Source organism: Littorina saxatilis, linkage group LG1 (assembly GCF_037325665.1).
Source record: "Littorina saxatilis isolate snail1 linkage group LG1, US_GU_Lsax_2.0, whole genome shotgun sequence".
NCBI classification, from domain to species: Eukaryota; Metazoa; Mollusca; class Gastropoda; order Littorinimorpha; family Littorinidae; genus Littorina; species Littorina saxatilis.
In genome coordinates, this window is record NC_090245.1 from 17,019,197 (window position 1) to 17,038,300 (window position 19,104).

General features: G+C 42.0%; 1 protein-coding gene across 1 annotated transcript in view; it reads left to right on the plus strand.

Annotated features, from left to right (window-relative positions):
- The window catches only part of LOC138963143 (uncharacterized), a 94,099-nt gene continuing 74,995 nt past the window's right edge, over positions 1 to 19,104 (plus strand). Inside the window, exon 1 of the mRNA XM_070335180.1 lies at positions 1 to 574. The gene's annotated coding sequence lies outside the window, so the exon portion shown is untranslated. The remainder of the gene's footprint in view (positions 575 to 19,104) is intronic.

Genomic DNA, 19,104 nt, shown 5'->3' on the forward strand with positions numbered 1-19,104 from the left:
CCAGAGAGAGGGAGAGAGAGAAAAAGCGAGGCGAGTGCGGGTGTTTCTGACAGATTCTGGGAGTAGTAGTCAGCAGAACATTGATAGATGCTGTGCCGACATGCATCTTGGCATAAACATCGTCTGCTCGGCAAATGACACCAAGAAGTCGTGACGTTCGCAGCAACTCGGGAGTGAGAGCGCGTGCGCCTCGAGTGTAGCAGACGACAGTTTGGTCAGTGAGGGAAAGGCCTGGAAATGGAAGAACTCGCGTGAAAAGAGCGTTAGCGGAGGATTGAAGTGGATCGAAACACTTTTTTTCCACCTTTGGTTTCTTTTGTGTGGGATTTGGATGGGCTCAGTCCCTTGTTATGTGTTTAAGTGGATAGGATGTGCTGTGCTCTTGAAACGCTATCCGCACAACTCAGCACCTTCGGAGTTCAGTGTAGCTACAAAAGTGCTGTCAGAAAGTGAGAAGTTGGGGATCTTCCCAGGATTTTGCCCTTCGCCGACTTCGCAATCCATCCTTTGAGATCAGAATCTTCGACAGCAGCGCAAACATTGGGGAGCTTAGCGCCTGCAACAAAACCCAACAGTAAGTAAGACCGAGACCGAGTCGGTGTTGAGGTGACTGTGAAAGCCAGTGATTTCTTGTCTTTCGTGTCGAGTCTTAGACGTGTGCTTGTTGGATGCTAAGGGTCTCTAGGGCCTTGTTTAGGAACAGTTATCGATTCCTGGCCTGGTTTTGTCAAGCTTGAGTCGCCCGTTGGCGGGATGGATTGAAGTAAAAACAGGAGAGAAGGAAGAGGTGAATAACACTGGGATGTGTGATGTTTTACTTTTAGCACGGATCAATCTTGTGGTTTGTGATGGATGTTTTGGGTGCCGCGCCGCTGCGTGTTACGCGGTGAACGTGCACGGTGTCACACACTGTCACTGTTGTCTTCAGCCCGCTATGACTGCTGGTTTTAGGTGTTCATTTCTTCCTTTTAAAAATTGGTTTAGATATATATAAACAAAAGTTATTGAAACAAAAACTGTCCATCGATTAGCACCAGTTGTTTGTCATAGCTATTACAACAATTGCCAAAGAAGCTTTTGCACGAAAAATGTCACCTTAATTCATTGATATCAAATGTTAGACTGAAACACTACAATGTTAACAAATTAAAAAGACATTTCAAGAGCCTGAAACGCTACACTTTTACCAACAACAAAAACTGTTAATTACAGGCGAATCAGTTTTTCAAGCTCCCCGTAGTTATCAAACCACAAACCGCGGGAGATCTTCCTGCTGTGTAGAGTGAGCCCTGACCGACCTAATAAATTATAGACATGATATCACCCTCAGAGAAAATTATCTGCAAGCGGTAATACATATATATATATAAAAAAAATATAAATAAAAAAAAGAATCGTCGAAATGAGTCCACGTCAGCTTTTTGTCATTTTTTGAGTTCCGTTTTCTTCGTTCTTACATTTTTATTTTCGTCTATACTGACGTTGAAGTGTATACATAGTCTATACGGAATCACAACTTGAGCCACTTTGCACGTTCAGCCTGTTGTATCAATTTGAAGTTTGTGTGTGTGTCTATGTTTGCTTCTATGCCTTGTGTGTCTTTCTCTGCATGGTTCTTTGTCTGTCTGTTTCTTCTTTTTTTTTCTTTCTTTGAAATAGCACAGATTCCCTTTGTCTAAAACGATAAGTGCAAGACTTTGGTTCAAACTTGCATAAATATATATGTATTACACACTAACACACGTTAGGTAGCACGCATTGACACATGTGACGGTAAAATGTCTAGTCACAGTCCCCAAACACACCATCAATTAAGCTAGCCAGTCAGACCACGATGAGAGAAAGGACAAATTACAGTGTTGTGAAGTGTCAGAAAAATTATTGAAGGCTGTACACGTAGCTTCAACACATTTCGATGCATGCCAGCATGTCGTTTATGTCGAGTTAACAGACTGAACGTCCGCTCTGGGTGAATGTATTGATTTTTATTCTCCTCCGATTACGGCAGAATTACCATTAAAATTTCATTACAGTCCCGTCCGTCCTGCTCTCTCTCTCTCTCTCTCTCTCTCTCTCTCTCTCTCTCTCTCTCTCTCTCTCTCTCTCTCTCTCTCTCTCTCTCTCTCTCTCTCTTCCAGATTGTAAAAAGAGCCTAGCCTCTTATAATCCTTATAAATAAAGCTCTCTCTCTCTCTCTCTCTCTCTCTCTCTCTCTCTCGCTTAGGATTACCAGAGATAACTGCCGAGCAGCAAATATCCATTAGGTTTGCATCATCTGCCCACATGATCAGTTCTGTGTTTTGTTCTGTGCTTGCAAGTTTTGCGGTTTCTGTTCACATACTTCCTGGTTGTTTATCAGCTTCGAAACAATCGTTGATTTGGTTTTGAAAAAATGTGTGCTGTCCGAGCTTGAGTTAGTTTCATTCGAGAAAGCATCAATAGTTAGTTGGCAACGACAATTTGGAGTTGCCATACCTTTACATTTGGTGTATAAAGAGGGCAATGCATATCACTTTGAGTTAGTGGTGAGTTTAAAATGAAAGGGAATGAGGTATTTATAAAGCCAAAAGCAGAAAAGAAAATGTTTATAATATTTTTTTTTTAATCAAAAATCAGTTGCTACAGCCGGCCCCCCGCGGGTTAGGGGGAAGAATTTACCCGATGCTCCCCAGCATGTCGTAAGAGGCGACTGACGGATTCTGTTTCTCTTTTTACCCTTGTTAAGTGTTTCTTGTATAGAATATAGTCAATTTTTGTAAAGATTTTGGTCAAGCAGTATGTAAGAAATGTTAAGTCCTTTGTGCTGGAAACTTGCATTCTCCCAGTAAGGTGATACATTGTACTACGTTGCAAGCCCCTGGAGCGGGTTTTTGATTGGTGCTTTTGTGAACAAGAAACAATTGACAAATGGCTCTATCCCATCTCCCCCCTTTCCCCGTCGCGATATAACCTTCGTGGTTGAAAACGACGTTAAACACCAAATAAAGAAAGAAAGTTGCTACAGGCATGATTTCTGACAGAAATATTTTGTAGTGAGAGCCATTCTGAAACAGTACATAATTATAATTTTAACTCGTTCTGAAGTTAGGCGCGGAAGATCCTTCCAAACGACAAAAACATTGTTTACTGTCCCCAGAATAGTAAGTGTGAGAACCCTATGATTTAACAGTCACCGAGGCGCACAGCACAGAAGAGTGAGATTGTCTACGGATCGGTGAGAACGTCCTGTTTGACTGCTCTCTGACGTGTAATGGGATAACCAGGCGGTAAATTGCAAATTATAAGGTACTGAGTGAGACAGTTTGGAGGTTGCGTACACGTTACTTTAGTAATAGCCCTTTGCTCTGCGCTGAAGCCACGACTGGAAATGTATTTGTCGGTATAGTTAAGCGAAACACATATTTGTGTGTGATGTACTTGGTTCTGTTTGCAGTATGTTCCTCACATTGCTTTACTGTAGACACACGCACGCACACACGCAGAGAGAGTGAGAGAGAGAGACACACACACACACACACACACACACACACACACACACACACAACACACACACACACACACACACACACACACACACACACACACACACACACACACACACACACACAGAAAGACAGAGAGAGGCAGACGGAGGGAGAGACAGAGAGAGGCAGAGAGAAATAAATAGAGACAGAGAGAGAGAGAGACAGGGGGAGGCACAGGGAGAGGGACAGAGCTTTCTCAAAAACTCTCCCGGTCCTGTCTGACGAAAGACACAAAAACAAACACCAAATTGGCCCGACATTTTACTTGCAGTCGTGCACGTTTGAAAGTTGAACAAAAATGGAAAGGTTCCCACGAAAAGCACTTTCCATGCGACTTTCCCTTTTTTAAGACTGGCTAACCATGCATAGGAATTGGTGAACTTCTCTGAAGACCACCCAGACTTGGTGTGACAATAGATAAACTACCTACTTCGTGATGTGCAGTCTAGTGTTTAAACCGAAAGAGTACCAGAAAGACTTCATTGTGTATTCTTGCGTTAGGAATCACTTCGATTTTTCTTTCTCTATAGAAAGCCTTTCCACTGATGCATGATGACATTTGCAATAAAGTTGGGGGTTTCTGTTATTATGAGTTATTTCTAATATGCTGACTGTTAGCAAATGATAACAGACATGTCGAGAAAAAAGATATCAAACATGAGCCTTTTAGGCGAATGCTGATATCGTTTGTGAGACATGTCTGTTATCATTTGCTAACAGTCAGCATATTAGAAATAACGGTTTTATTACCGTTTAAATCGACCAAAAGAAATTTCGAAGCGACCCCGCGAATTAGACGGAACAGCCGCAATGGGAACTGGAGCGCTCCTACCTGATTATGCCTGTCAGTCAAAGAATTCTCGTGACCTGGGTCAGCCAATCAGAGTAACACACCTGACGTGATGAATATTCACAGGTCAAATGCGTTTGACACACAACAATCTCACAAGATAAACCTTGTTGAACATGCGTTTCGGTTGCTTAGCTTTTTCTTGCTGAACAGAGAGCGACAGATTTAGAACCGACTCCAGACGGATGGGAAATGACGTAAAGATACATTTGACGTAAAGCGAGTGACACAATTTCACTTGATTTTTCCGAACTTAGATAATTTAGATTTCAGTGAGCGGGTCGGCATTGCACACTCAGAGGATGGGCGGTGCCTTGCTGTTCCGTAAAGCACCCACCGACAAAACTCACTTTTCGGTATTTTTTACATAAAGAGAGTATTATCTGACAGCATTTGAAGTGTCATTCGTTAGAATAAATCACGCTGATATTGTTGATTTAAATTGTTACTGTGTCTTGTTAATTTATAGCTTGATAAACAAAAAGGGTCCCTGCCTGAACGTTATAACATTTAGAGGGTCACCTAGAATCCGCCCTGATTGGTCAAAAAGCCATATGGGGCACCGAATTGGTAATAAATATATATAACACAATTTCACTGAAATGTTAGAAGTCTTTCCGCCACTAATAAGCTGCCAAGGACAAAAGTATAACTCAAACTACATAATTATGTAAACCGATGAAGGTATCCTTTTCTTTATGGAGATTAGCACAGCTGTTTGTGTGTGATGTAGCCACCACTTATCATGCTAGTCAAACAGATTTACCAAGTGAGACATGTTGCGCTTGCAGAAATGCTTGTTTCATCCACACACTTAGAAAGTAGTAACTCGCTGTTCATTAATTGTGTACGTAAAACAAAATCACATGAGAATTACAAACGGAAGGCTCATTAAATTTCTGTTTCCATTACAGTCAGAGCTCCAGCACTGAAGAGAGAATATGTCTTTGCAGAGCCTGTTTATGGCATTCTACACTGATGGCTTGATGACAACTCGTACTGCATCAGTGAGTCAAGAGAAATGAAAATCTCTCGCATTACTGCACACAAATCAATATTACTTTTGTTTCACATCCAGAACAAGTGATGTGTACACAAGCTGCTGGCGACGGTTCTTGGCAATTAACAACAGATCAGTCATCTGTGCAAATTACACACAACTCAAAATACAAATATTCGATAAGTGCACAAGCTGTTGCGAAGGGTATTGTTTTACAAGCCACAATTTGGTAAACACAAATTGAGCCAGCAAATGAACGCACAATATAAAAGTAAAAACCGCATACATGCACGTGCGGACGCACACACACACACACACACACACACACACACACACACACACAAACACACACGCGCGCACGCACGCACGCACACACACACACACACACACACACACACACACACACACACACACGCTGGCAATGCCAGAACGCCTAATGGCTTCACAGTCCATTTAGTTCTTTCAAAAAGTCAATGTATTGTGCAGCAGCTGGCATTCGTTTTTAACAAACGTTTTCAACATATAATGATTAATGTGTGTCCCGGGAGGGTATGTTTCGCTCGAGAAGCGTGATTTCAGCGCTGAAATCAATTTTGTCACAACACCTTTTCAAGAGAATTATGTACAACTATACACCTTTTGTACAAGAGTTGTAATACCTGTAAGAAACACAGGTTTAAAGACACCGTCTTTTAGTCAAGCAGTATGTAAGAAATGTTAAGTCCTTTGTACTGGAAACTTGCATTCTCCCAGTAAGGTAATACATTGTACTACGTTGCAAGCCCCTGGAGCAAATTTTTGATTAGTGCTTTTGTGAACAAGAAACAATTGACAAGTGGCTCTATCCCATCTCCCCCCTTTCCCCGTCGCGATATAACCTTCGTGGTTGAAAACGACGTTAAACACCAAATAAAGAAAGAAATAAAGGCACCGTCCTTCCCTTGTAATAGTTCTACTCACTATATGTATATATCAGTTCTGACCAGGCTTTTATACATGGGATAAGACCATCGGGTCCACTTGGACACATCATTTATGTTCAGCTTTAGATTGTTTGGATGAATTAATTTAGTAAATATCACTGGTATCTTTTTAAGACATTCTTTATTAATAAATCCATCTCTGAACAGAAAACCGGCACGGTTGGCCTAGTGGTAAGGCGTCCGCCCCGTGATCGGGAGGTCGTGGGTTCGAACCCCGGCCGGGTCATACCTAAGACTTTAAAATTGGCAATCTAGTGGCTGCTCCGCCTGGCGTCTGGCATTATGGGGTTAGTGCTAGGACTGGTTGGTCCGGTGTCAGAATAATGTGACTGGGTGAGACATGAAGCCTGTGCTGCGACTTCTGTCTTGTGTGTGGCGCACGTTAAATGTCAAAGCAGCACCGCCCTGATAATTATGACCCTTCGTGGTCGGCTGGGCGTTAAGCAAACAAACAAACAAACAAACACACAAAAATCAGTGAACAGAAAGTGGTCAGGCGGTTGATTTTGTGTGTGTGTCCAACTGGAGTCCCATGTGGCAACCTGGCCACATCTGACATGGTAAGCCGAATCGTCTACACGGGGAGGTCTGTGCTTTTAAAGTTAACGTTTATCGTCTAAGGAGCTCTGGAACGGCCTGGCCCAGTCTCAGTTGCTGAAGTTATTACGAAAGTAGAGAAGGACAACATAAGCACTACAAAACTGGAAGCTTTTTAGATTGCACTGACATTTTTTCTGCCGTAGGGTTGTATTAAAAAGAAAGGTTTCTTGCTTGATCACCAACATCGTCGGGTTTTAGTTTTTGTTTGTGTGTGTGTGTGCGTGTGTGTGTGTGTGTGTGTGTGTGTGTGTGTATGTGTGTGTGTGTGTGTGTGTGTGTGTGTGTGTGTGTGTGTAGCTTTTTTTATTTTGAGTTTTCAATTTTAATCACAATATTTTTTACAAATTGTATGTTTGATCATTAATCAACATCGTCGTTAATTTGTTTGCTCAGTATAGCATTTCTAGGAAGACCCAGATATCGGAATGACCTGAGCAAAGACTAGACAAAGAAGCAAATCGGATGAACTGTCAGTCCCACTAGTAGTAATTATTTGCTGTCACACTCGCTTCTCAGTGAGAGAGTCGAGGCACACTAAGAAGACTCCACTATTGATTAGCATTTTCCGATATATACTGCGGTATTTTTCAGCCTCTCTCTCGTAGCTGCTACTGAGCGTGATAATGTCGTTAGTACGGTTCGCTGCAATGAAGCTGCTTTTTTTCTATTAGCTGTTGTAAAGTTTTGTCTGTGTTGTCTGCTTATTTGTTATTGTGGCTGTTGTGAATGATGATGATGATGATGATGATGATGATGATGATGATGATGATGATGATGATGATGATGATGATGATGATGATGATGATGACCGAGTACATTATTTTTATTGTTGACGACGATGAGAACGACGACGACGATGATGATGATATTGATAAATATATGTTGTAATTGAGATATATTTCATTTGTGGGAGTTTGTCCTCAAAAGAGTAATTTGTTAAAGAATAATTTTAAAACTGACAATTCTTAAAACCTTTTCGACAGAGCGAGATCACGTTGCCCATAAAACAAAGTATTGAAAAATCCACGGGACAAAGAATATATGATAATGAAGCATATCGCGAAAAGACTTTGGAATAGTTAACCTCTGCAGGCGTTATAGTCGTAAAACCGGTATCACAGTGGAGACATTCTTCCTGGAAAGAATGAAAGGATAATGTCACGCATGTTTACCAAATGTCAGCAACGGCTAAAATGAAAAAGTTCGGCATCAGAAAATCAAAAACGTAACTTGAGTGAACAATTTTAGAGCGACAAGTTCATCAAGCCGCGTGTATTCCAGCGCATAAAATTACATGAAACAATACAATCCGATAACGATATGCAAAGTTAAACAACAACAACGACAATCTGCAAAACACAACGGCGAAAGCGGTGGATAAAATTCCTTGAACACAACAAAACAAAACAACAATAAAATGGAACAGGGAAGTCCCAAACAACGACAAAAACGAACAGGGAAGTCCAAAACAACGACAAAATGGAACAGGAAAGTCCAAAACAACGACAAAAACGAACGGGGAAGTCCAGGACAAATGGTAAATTACATTACGTTGGCACGACCGAACACAGCAATTTCCCTCTCCAAGCAAACTGACAGGGAAAACGGGCTGTGCCTGTCCACGAGCATGCAGACAGGGTGGCGGGCTGGTTATTTGTGTCAAAGCAGGGAAATGCCAGCCTGTCGCGATTGACAAACAACGCCCACTGTGCGCCGAGGGACTTTTGAGTAGTAGAGGGGAAAGTTAAACAGAAGAGAAGAGTCGAGCGTCACGTGCATATACACTGTACTTTAAAGATACAAAAGTCGAAAACACAAAAAGATAAGTTCGTGGAACGTTTGGTTATATTTGTTTAAACACACACACAAATCCGAAACATTCACAAGTACGGCCCCCTAGTAGTCTTTGTGATGAACGGAAATTAAAATAATGAAATAATCAAAGAAAAAAGACGAAGAGCTTAGCTCAGTAGTGGGTGGACTTCTTGAAATCAAGATAGCGAGAGTCTATGTCTAATTATTATTTATATGTTCGTCCACTATGTGGAAAGACGAGTTCGACTTGTGAATGTTTTGTTTTGTCTATTCAACGTTCCATGAACGTATATTCCTTTGTGTGTAGTGTTTTGTTTAAAAAAAATTGTGAACGTTTGCAGTCCAAATGTTTTCGATTTCAAAGATCATAGGAATGGAAGTTGGATGTCTTCAGTTACCTTCCTGTGAAGGAACGAATGTTCATTCATTCATTCATTCATTCATTATCTTTATTTTTTATTTTTTTACTTAATTTGATTCATTTCTTGTTTTTGTCTGGTTAGTTGGATTATTAGTGTGTGACGTGTGTGAGTAAAGGAGTTGAGTAATTAGTCCATTAGCTATCTAGCTAGTTAGTTAGTCAGTTGGTTACTTTGTTCAGTTAGTTTGGTTAGATTATAGAAGGCTAAGTCCGCTGCACTGAAGCTGATGTTATCTCGCGTGGGCGTTTGTTAGTTAACAAAATTATTGTAATTGTGTTAAAGCTAAATACGGTTCAAGCGGTTTTCTCTGGGACAACTTATTAGGGTCAAGAGAGTCATCGGTGAAGTTGTGCTCTGGATACCCTTACTCTTAGCGTGTCACTTCTGTGACAGAAAGAAGTGGGTCAAGACTTCAGTGTAATACTTGAAACACGACAAATTTACTGACCCCTCAACGGAAAAAAATAACTATTGAATATAAAGCAGTATTCTAGATTATATATATATATCACATACGTCGCTAGCCCTAAAGCACGACAAAATTACTGACCCCTCAACGGAAAAAATTAACTATTGAATATAAAGCAGTATTGTAGATCAGATATCATATACGTCGGTAGCCCTAAATCAACGCAGAACTTTGTGATACCTAAAGTATATGATTATTATCGCATTAGAAAGCCGTCTGGATCCAAATGCAGAGCTATAAAAGAAACATAATAAATACCATTCGAACGGGAAGTGTCACAGACGTGACTACTTCCAAATGCATAACTGTGTAAAACATCAATAAATACCATTAGAACGGATGTCACAGACATGACTACCTCTAAATGTAAAACTGTGTAAAACATCAATAAAATAATACCATTAGAACGGATGTCACAGACATGACTACCTCTGAAATGCATAACTATGTAAAACCTCAATAAATGGCATTAGAACGGATACCGCAACACGGTGGCCTAGTGGTAAGGCGTCCGCCCAGTGAGCGGGAGGTCGTGGGTTCGAACCCCGGCCGGGTCATACCTAAGACTTTAAAATTGGCAATCTAGTGGCTGCTCCGCCTGGCGTCTGGCATTATGGGGTTAGTGCTAGGACTGGTTGGTCCGGTGTCAGAATAATGTGACTGTGTGAGACATGAAGCCTGTGCTGCGACTTCTGTCTTGTGTGTGGCGCACGTTAAATGTCAAAGCAGCACCGCCCTGATATCACCCTCCGTGGTGGACTGGGCGTTAAACAAACAAAATTAGAACGGATGTCACAGACGTGACTACCTCTAAATGCATAACTGTGTAAAACCTCAATAAATGGCATTAGAACGGATGTCACAGACATGACTACCTCTAAATGCATAACAATGTAAAACCTCAATAAATGGCATTAGAACGGATGTCACAGACATGACTACCTCTAAATGCATAACTACGTGTATATAAACCTATGTCTGGAACCGCGGCGTCGCATATAAAGCTTCTGGCTGTTGTTCCCCGCCTACGTCCTAACCGGTTGCGAGGAAACCATCACAGATACTGTCAGACTTTTACACACAGAACAAACACCCTTCCATTTGAACGCTCACCAAACGGGAACATCCTAGGTGCCCTACGTAAAGAGCGAGCAATTTTCAAAGAATTAGTTTTGCGGAGAGAGTGTCAGAGACAATCGGACCGTGGTGCGTTTTGGCGCTGGACCTAACTTTTAAAATCTAAATAATAAATTGATAGCTTGTTACACAAACATTCTTAAATCATAAAAAAATAGTTTTTCATCAAGACAAGATCAGTACAATTCGAAGTTTTGAAAGTTTGTAAAAAGAAAAGCCCGGAAGCAGGGTCACGCAAGGTCGTGGTTCTCGTAGCAGACGACGGTTTTACCTATCGCCAGTTCCTCTGAACAGTCAAAAGCCATCGCTAGAGTTCTTGTGAACCCCAGCCGTTTGTTTCGTGCATAGTCAGAGGTACTTAATAACGTGCTATTGCAGATACGCTCACAGCGAGTCGCATTCACATTACTAACTGACGACTACATTGTGAAAAGGGGAAACTTGATCACACGGGTTCACGATGGCTCAGGGGTAAGATAAACCACGCAAAAATAAATTCTTTGAAAATTGCTTGCTCTTTACGGAGGGCACCCAGGATGTTCCCGTTTGGTGAGCGTTCAAATGGAAGGGTGTTTGTTCTGTGTGTAAAAGCCTGACAGTATCTATGTAAAACCTCAATAAATGGCACAGACATGACTACCTCTAAATGTATAACTGTGTAAAACCTCAATAAATGGCATTAGAACGGATGTCACAGACATGACTACCTCTAAATGCATAACAATGTAAAACCTCAATAAATGGCATTAGAACGGATGTCACAGACATGACTACCTCTAAATGCATAACTACGTGTATATAAACCTCTGTCTGGAACCGCGGCGTCGCATATAAAGCTTCTGGCTGTTGTTCCCCGCCTACGTCCAAACCGGTTGCGAGGAAATAAGGGCTATTAGGGACGGTTGTAACGTGCGTAATGCGTGTAATGACGCTTCATTATGATAGTCGTTTGGCGGCTAACCGCTCGTTGTGCTATCAGACGTATGCGAGGGCAGTGTCGTATGATTCTTTGCAACGACGCGTCGAGCACAGTGCTGGGTCTAAATATACGTTTTTGTTGAGTCTAAGGTGTTCATAATGGAGGAGGAAGCAGAAAAGTCTGCCCAGTTTTGTGATGCAGATATGTATCATAAGCGAAATGCCGTCAGTGAATAATCAGGATGGCTGGATCACGAAATGACCCCAAAATAAGTTTTTCGAACATTGATGCCGTGAGTCGAATAGCGTGAAGTTTTCCGTTTCAATGCTCCATGGGAAAGTCTTCAAATTGGCGTGATTGTAATCACATATATAAGCACATGACTGTAAATACGGAAAGAAAGATTTTCACTTTGATACCAAGGTATGCATGCAACGCTGCCTCTCTCAGAGGCTATGAATACAGAGTAGCTGGTTCTGTTGCAGGTTGCTTGATTGCATTGACCGAGGTCGGTTACCGAAGGAGGAAATCAGGGTAGCCTTGTCAAAGTTATCCTTGTTGACTGTTTTCGCAATTTGTTGATCAAACACGAATTCCAGCCGAGCCGTTGACTGCGCCACTGTTTAAATGCCAACCGGTTTGCTGAAAGTCAAAGTCCCCTGAGGGACACACAGTGTCCTTTGACAGCAACACGTAACTTTGAAAAGGCAGAGAATGGATGCTTTTGAACACCAGGTAGTTAATCTCGTAATCATAGTATTATGTTGGATCGATCCTGTCATGGCGCTTTGACTGGGCATGAAAAAGTCATTTGCTGTCGTTGACGGGTTTGAGTGTTGATGTGCATTGCTGGCGACTGTGCAAGCAGAGATTTTGGAATGAGTAGTGTTGCATTGTCATTGTATTCACGGTCCGGTTGACTCTGTCCGTCTGTCTTTCTGTCTGTGTCTGTGTGGCTTCGTCTCTGTCTTTCTCTATCTGTCAAGATCTGTCTGTGTCTGTGTCTGTCTGTCTGTCTGCCTGTCTGTCTTCGTCTCTGTCAGTCTGTCAGTCTGTCAGTCTCTCTCTCTCTCTCTCTCTCTCTCTCTCTCTCTCTCTCTCTCTCTCTCTCTCTCTCTCTCTCTCTCTCTCTCTCTCTCTCTCTCTCGTTCTCTCTCTCCAGGGGCGCCACATGTGTAAATGCGATAAATAATATGCTAGCGAATACGTCTTGCTGTATTTTTAAAATGGAAATGATAATGGAGATCGATAATGAAATGCAAGAGGGTACTAAGAATCAGCTTTACTTGTCGTTCAAGTGCAAGGTGTGAGCCCCAAAATCATAGCGCAAGTATCTGTTGTATGTAATAAAAACCTGACTCATGTTCACTCGTCGCACAGATGTCTTTAGTCACCACGGATATCCACCAAGAAAGTATCTTCGATCTTAATTCACTATTCATTCAAACGCAAGCTGTTTCTTCCATAAACATTAGTCATTACATTATATACGTAATCTTGCTTTCTGGACCATTCTTTGCCGCTCGTTCTATCGGCAAAAAAGCAGTGAATAAAAGAAAAGCTTGTCACGATCTCACGGATCTGTTACATTCGAAGGCAGCTACTGTCATGCATACAGAGGTGCGTTTTTACCATCGAAGGCAGCTACTGTCATGCATACAGACGTGCGTTTTTACCATCGAAGGCAGCTATACTGTCATGCATACAGACGTGCGTTTTTACCATCGAAGGCAGCTACTGTCATGCATACAGACGTGCGTTTTTACCATCGAAGGCAGCTACTGTCATGCATACAGACGTGCGTTTTTACCATCGAAGGCAGCTATACTGTCATGCATACAGACGTGCGTTTTTACCATCGAAGGCAGCTACTGTCATGCATACAGACGTGCGTTTTTACCATCGAAGGCAGCTACTGTCATGCATACAGACGTGCGTTTTTACCATCGAAGGCAGCTACTGTCATGCATACAGACGTGCGTTTTTACCATCGAAGGCAGCTACTGTCATGCATACAGACGTGCGTTTTTACCGAGAAAAGAGATAAGTGTAACTATAGCTGCGGAACATACATGACACCAAATGTCGGAGAGTAATTTAATATCGAGTTCTCATTTCTGTGCTGTTCGAAATTGTTTGTTTGTTCGTTCATGGGCTGAAACTCCCACGGCTCTTACGCGCATGACCGTTTTTCCCTGCCATGTAGGCAGCCATACGCCGCTTTCGGGGAAAGCATGCTCGGTATTTTCGTGTTTCTATAATCCACCGAACTCTGACATGTAATACAGGATCTTTTCCGTGCGCAATTGGTCTTGTGCTTTCGTGTAGACACGACGGGGGATATAAGGCATTAGCAGATCTGCAAATTGGTTGACCTGGGAGATTAGAAAAATCTCCACCCTTAACCCACCAGGTGGCCGCGGCCGGGATTTGAACTCACGACCTTCCGATTAGGAGGCCGATGTCGTATTCACTAGGCCACTGCGCCCGTCGCTGTTCAAAATGAAAGGTACACCATTCGCAGATATATATGCTTGTGGCGTAAAATTTATAACAATAGGACATACATACTTGAGACTGTGCAGCACCAATAGATTTTGTTTCGCTTCTTTGACTCAAAAAGTCAGTCTGGGCTCTATATAGATGTAGTCTACAAAGGCCAACGCAACAGAGTGTGAAAAAAAACACCGTCAACAGTTTATTATTTTTGTCTGTGTATTTTTGATGCGTTTAGGTACAAACATTTCGTCAACAATTTTAGTTTTGTTTTATATTTGGACGGAGGTTAAACCAGTGCAGTTGATATTTTTGGAATAATGGCCATGGCAGGCAAGCATGACGAAGAAAACTGTGAGGAAGGGAAGTTGGAAGGGGTGGGGTGGGTGGTGGGGGGGGGTCACAGCGAGAAGGAAATAGCCTATTTGTTCCGTGGAATGATGCGTAACATTCTCCAGTAGATTTGCCACACAAGCTTGTCTGTACTGTATGAAGAATTGGCCGTTTCACCGGGACATACTTCCTCTTCCACAACCAAAAATGCAACTCTTCCCGCAAACAATACACAAGCTGAACAGGTTAATACAGAAGCGTCAGTACCGATAATCCGAAAGATGACTGATTGCGAAGCAGTAGTTTTTGTTGAGAAAACTCGCGGTCTTTATATCCTGTGTGCCTTTTCTTCTCTGCACTCCCTTCGTTGAAAGCTCGTGTACAAAACACTGGGAAATGGATGATGATGTTGGTATGTATGTAGTTAACGGTGGTACTGCTAAAAGCCAAGATTCTGTCGAGGCACGTCAGAATTCGAAGAAGCTTTTTTCTGTTACTCGTCGAGCTGTGCTTGTTTGTTTACGTGATGTTGGTTTAGGTCACAAAAGAGTAATGATATGGGGAGGGAGGGGGTTATTTCCGGAGCACCGCAGAAAGGAAAATAAAGGGTGCATTGCACAATATACTTGCGTTTCTTGGAGTTTCTGTTTTGTTATAGATGTGAAATTGATAGTACTTTACGTCAAGTCTTTTGTTTTACAGATGGACTTGATAACAATGTGTCAGTCATTCTGTGATCGTATGTTGTGTAAAGAAGGAAGGAACGCATCAGAGAGACTGGGGTGGATTACCTAAAGTGCAAAACGCCAACAGAATGTTGTGGTTATAACTTTCGTAGCTTGACATACCTGGACGTGGCCTTTGTCCTGACTTCAGTTTGATGTATTCTGGGTGTAACTTTTGCATAAAAGGTGGAGATTCACTACATCACAGGAACGCATCTTGAGCTGTAACGCAAACTTTGCGTTTTGTCTCCGTACTTGTGACATTATTTTTCTATGTGCATAATCGGTACACATGTACCTTGATGTCGGTTAGAGTTGCAGACAAAAGCACAGACAGAAGGACGCTATGACTTTATATGACTGGAAGTGTGTCAGAATCTGATAAATGCAGACTTCTCAAATTGTCCTATAGATATAATGTACCCTACTTTGGTTAGCCTTTTGAAAACTCATACGAGGGATGAAGAGAGTGCTTTTGGGTTTCAACCTTTCCATCCAAAGTATGCCTTTTTTCACTGGAACTCACTTTCACAGCCAGGTTCAGTCCCCGACCCCCATGTGCTGTTTGTATGTCTCAGATGCTGGTGGCAGCTGGTGGTGGTTCAATATTGATGATAGATCCCGGGACAGATATATATGCCGTCTGCAAATGTCAAGAACACATGGGTGTATGCGTTCGTTGTGCGCGTCGTTAGAAGCAAAATGTCGTTCCAATATGATACGGCTCGGGCGCGGTAAGGTCCTAATTATTTCTGGAGTCTTAGTCGAGGGAACGGAGAAAGGTTCGAGGAAGCAAGCCGGTGTTGCTGTGCGGATGTACTCTCGTTCGATTTTGTTTTCGAGATCGGATTGATTACGTCGAGGAAAGGAGTGTTAATTCTTCTCCTGCTTTGTGGTCTTCCTGTTGTTTTTGCTTTGTTATTGTATCATTTTACTTAGGTGCATTAGGCCTGATCCGCATGCATCCTCTTTCTCCTCCTCCTTCTTCTTCTCCTCCTCCTCCTCCTCCTCCTCCTCCTCCTCCTCCTCCTCCTCAGAATCTTCCTTACCATTATCATCGTCGTCTTTTGTTGTCGTCGTCGGCGTCGTTAATTCTGTCTTCTTCTTCTTCCGCTTCTTATTCATCTTCTTCCGTTGTCCAGGCATGGTGCATCTCCGCTGGTAAATTCGTAGAAATCAGCGATCGTAAAACAGTCCTAAAGATTTGGTTTGGTAGAACTGCTTCAGGAGAAGGCCAGAAAATAGTGTTCAAAAATCAAACTTGTTCAGGGAAAACCTCTTTCAGTTCAGTACGATGCCTTTATTTTTATTTTTATTCGTTGTCGCTGTTGTCGTCGCGCTTTTCCTTTTGCGGCCTTCGTAACACCTACTGGACAAGATTCAAACGTTAAATATATTCTATTCCTTTTCACACGAGCATAATTATGAAGGATTCTTAGAGCGCTGTAGTCCTCCTTCCTGTCTTTTCTATTTTTTTGTAAACGCGATTATTTTCGCCCGTATATCTTAAAAGCTCATCCGAAAGTGTCCTCTTTCGGTTGCCTTCGTCTTTGCCAGAGGCGGTGTTACCCCAGTACAAGACGGCGGATTTGTGTTATTTCGTTTCAGCGTTATCACTCCTTTCTCGCGCCCCTGCTGCAAGGCTGATGCGTTTGGCAGGAAACGTCAACAGAAAATATGTGTACGAGGGTCGATCAAAAACTTGTTACGTCCGTGTTTGTCGGCAGGGCTAAGGCTATGTTTGAAAACATTTTTATTTTGTAGGGTGCTGAGTCCACAGAGCGAGGGGCTTTATCGATTACTTTCGCTAAACTTCAAGACCTCGTGTGAACTTGCAGGGGAAGCTAACGAGGGCTTGGGAAATCAATCTGTCGGTTTGTTTGTCGCTGTGTCTGCTTACTTGCCTGCATCTATCGCGTTTCTCTCTTCTCCCTCCCCTCCCACCCCCCACCTATGCCCACTCCCTAGCTCCTGTCAGTCATGCTCAAACTAGTTATTCCTGTTATTGAGACTCATGCACGCATGCCCGCAGCGCAAACTAGCAAACACCCAGTTATCGTATCTTTAACCTAAACTGTATGTTCACTCACACATATCAACATCTATAATTGTTCATATCTATGTGCTCTCTCTCTCTCTCTCTCTCTCTCTCTCTCTCTCTCTCTCTCTTTCTCTCTCTTTCTCTCTCCCTCTCTCTCTCTCCCTCTCTCTCCCTCTCTCTCTCTCTCTCTCACTCTCTTTCCCTCTCTCTCTCTCTCTCACTCTCTTTCCCTCTCTCTCTCTCTCTCTCTCTCTCCCTCTTCTCTCTCTCTCCTCTCTCTCTCACTCTTCTCTCTCTCTCTCTCTCTCTCTCTCTCTCTCTCTCTCTCTCTCTCTCTCTCTTAAAAGTATACCTCACTTCTTTCTTGTTTATTTAAAAGTTCGTCGACCGTAAAAAACGAGTCCAGAAACGATCGATGGAACGGTTTTAGAAAAAAAACACCGGTTATTTATGAATATGTTTTAATGTCGGTTTGCTCACCGTATAGGTGTGCCATCAATTATCCATCATGGGTTAAGCAATTGACAGTTGCACAAATGGATATTCTCAGCATGTCAAACTTGTAACGAATAGCAGTCAACTGTTTGAAGCTGTTCCATTAGCTAGTGGTACCCTTCGGCTTTTAATTTCCAGTGACAACAGACATTATATGTTCAAGCTTTTAGAATCCCGGTCTTTGATCTTGCTGAAAGCGTTTTGTTGGTGTATTGATATGGCTGATAATATCTAGAAGTGTATTCAGATTTCAGAAATCAACAGGTTATGTGAGTGCTTTGCTCTTCAGTCTAGTCTTGATAATATATATGCCTCGGTGTTGAAATGGTCTTTTTCACACCTTTTTTAATGCGCAGTTGGACAACGGGAAATGGTCACAAATTGTGGAACGTATTGCTTATTCGCATTCGTCATATATTCGTTGCATATTCGTTGCTATTGGTATTATTATTATTCTTTTTCTGTCAATTATGATTGACATTTGCACAGATATTGTATACATGGGCTATGTTAATGTTAAACGTACCCCCCGCGGGTTAGGGGGAGTCCCATATTGGTTGGGACGAGAAAGAATTTACCCGATGCTAACCAGCATGTCGTATGAGGCGACTAACAGGTTCTGTTTCTCCTTTTACCCTTGTTAAGTGTTTCTTGTATAGAATATAGTCAATGTTTGTAAGGATTTTGGTCAAGCAGTATGTAAGAGGTGTTAAGTCCTTTGTGCTGGAGGCTTGCATTCTCCCAGTAGGGTGATATATTGTACTACGTTGCAGGCCCCTGGAGCGATTTTTTGATTGGTGCTTTTGTGAACAAGAAACAATTAACAAATGGCTCTATCCCATCTCCCCCCCCCCCCCCTTTCCCCGTCGCGATATAACCTTGAATGGTTGAAAACGACGTTAAACACCAAATAAAGAAAGAAAGAAAGAATGTTAAACGTCGTCCCAGCTCTGAAAACAAAGAAAAACAGGAGGATGACTGCTGTTGACAAGAATCAATACAATACAATACAATACAATAACTTTATTAATCTCTAAAAGAGAAATTACATTGCTGAGCGTTTGTGTCCGTAATAATAACATACATAAAACATTCAAAATAAACATTTGTTCTTTGTCCTGAGAAAATATAGCACATTGGTTATCACATAAGAAAGTATATTAAAAATAAATTAACATGCATTCACAATCAACAATGCACAAAAGAAAGTCAGCACCTTGCCGGTTATCACATGTTGTCTAAGATTAAGAGAGTAGAATGCAAAACAAAATCAACAATACTGAAACAATACAGAA